A 2,415-nucleotide genomic window follows, 5' to 3' on the forward strand; every position below is an offset into this window, starting at 1 on the left:
TGAAAATAAAATTTATTAGTATGGAATTATTTCGCAAACACTCCATCTTGTAAATAGATTAGAAATATATTTATAATTTTTAATAAATTTAAAAATAGTATAAACAGTACACATTGTGCCCTTTAATTTTATAATTCTATGCCTAGGTCCCCAACTTGAAAAAGAAGGCTCCTTTGCTTTCTGTTAATATTATTTCAATTTATCGAATGAAAAGCAATGAAATTGAACCAAATGGTGTGAATCTTGAAGCAAAATAGTTCATCAATTCTGACCAAAACAACACATTTATTGTGACGAAACCAGTTGTATTTGAAACAAATAAAGATTTAAGAAAAAAGACAGGAAAATTACGATTCTCTATGATTGCAGAGTTTTCAATTTAAACTTGCCACCATGAAATTAAAATAATGAAACGAAAATAAAAAAATGAAATGAATGAATGAATAAATGAAATAAATGAAATAAATAAGAAAATTAAAATAAAATAAATGGAAATTCCATACTTTTCTGATTTAACAGTTTCCAATTCTGGACGCGGCATCTTTTTTTCAATTCTTTTTGCCGTACAATCGGTGAAGAGAGAAAAAACGTATATCAAGAAATTGAACAGATTAACCGATTTTCTTCTACCTTTTTTTAATCGTCTCGTCGTTATGTAATGAACCGAATTCAGAATATAAACATCAAATTCCTTAAAATTTGATCATTTTTAATTTCTTTAAACCGACTGTAATCTCTAACAATAGGAGAGTGAAGTGAGGCATGACAGGCACTCAATCTGAATCCGAGGCTCGAGCTTGGGTTTACGATGTTTTAAGTAACGTCGAAAAAATCACACTCTATAGTCTAGGTGATCCCAGATCTGAAACGAGATGTGGTCCAATACTACGGCAGGGCTATGTCCGTGTGAATATAGTAGGAGACGCTGTAAATGACTGAGTTGCGCGCGCAACCCATTTCTCCTCTTCTGTATTTGAAAACTCGAAGGTGCACGATTGCCGGTCGGAGCACTTCGGCGATTCTATTTATATATCTATCTGCTAACTGCTTTGAAATAAATTCAGGAGATTGAGATTTTAATATTTCCAGATTTTAATATTTCCAGATTTCGATGCTGGCGTTTCTCATGATTTCAATAGATCGCGCGCCTCTTGATATGCTTATATTTTGAGGTTATGTTATTTCATGTATAAAATATGAATTATATAAGTAGTAATACTATTATATATATATAAATATATACGTATATTAATAATGATAATATTATAATTATGTTATATTATCATAGTCTTATTTATATCTTGATCCGCATTTGAAAGAAATTAAAGAAATTTGCGATTTTGGAATTCATCTCGTTTGGATAAAAACTGAATTATTTGATTGAAAAATTAATTACTTTGTTGAAAATGTAACTATTTTGTAAAAAAGTCCTCTTTTCTATCAAAAGTTCAACTAGTTTTTAAAACTTTTTATTTTTTTTTCATTTGAAGGTTCATCTCCTTCGTTGAAAATACATTTTTAAAACTGACAATCAATACCATTTTTGGTTAAGAAATCATGTGTTTTGTTAAAAGGTCGTCTTTCTTTGTAGAAATTAAATTGTTTTATGGAAAATTTATACTTTTTGATTAAAAATTACATTTTTCGGTTGAATTATCAAATATAAATATGTTTTGGTTGTAAAGTCGTTCTTTTGTAAATGCAACTATATTGTTAAAAATTAAATTCATAATTTTTGGGTGGCAATACTCTTTTTGTTTTTAAAATTAAACAATTTCGTTTTAAGTTCATGTTATTTGTTGGAAATTGACCTTGTTTAGTAGAAATTTAATCTTTTTGGTTGAAAATGTATCATTTTTGGTCAAAATTGCAATTGTTTGGTTAAAATATCAACTGTACATCTCCTTGGGCTTTTCCCAGTTCTGAATTATATTTTTTTTCAAAAAATCTCTGATCCAATTCAGAAATACATACAATTGCTTTGAAAAATTTCCTGTTCCAATTCAAAATTCAGGATGAAATTAGAAAATTAAACCTTTTTAATCTGAAAATGATATTTTTGAGGTGGAAATCTTTTGAATTTCAAACTTTTAAAACTGAAGCTTGACAAATTTTTAATTCAGAAATATTTCATTTAAATGCTCAATAATTCATATGTATAAAACACAATCTTTTAACACCTTTTAATTTTACAATTTTTGAAATTAAATTATTTTAAAATACGAAATTACCATTTTAAAATTTTTATGATTTTAACATTTTAGAGATTTCTGGTTAAAAATACAAAATAACGCTATTATTTTTGAGGTTCAAAATTATAATACCAGGTGTATACATATGAAACCGGTATTGCCATCTAGCGGCCAGTAGGCACACTTGTAGGCACTGTCGGAACTTACCATTTGTGCTAATTGG

General features: G+C 27.7%; 1 protein-coding gene across 2 annotated transcripts in view; it reads left to right on the plus strand.

Annotated features, from left to right (window-relative positions):
- Positions 1-2,415, plus strand: part of LOC117174161 (major facilitator superfamily domain-containing protein 6) — a 263,255-nt gene that overhangs the window by 9,556 nt on the left and 251,284 nt on the right. The window lies entirely within an intron of this gene.

Source organism: Belonocnema kinseyi, chromosome 6 (assembly GCF_010883055.1).
Source record: "Belonocnema kinseyi isolate 2016_QV_RU_SX_M_011 chromosome 6, B_treatae_v1, whole genome shotgun sequence".
Taxonomy (NCBI): domain Eukaryota; kingdom Metazoa; phylum Arthropoda; class Insecta; order Hymenoptera; family Cynipidae; genus Belonocnema; species Belonocnema kinseyi.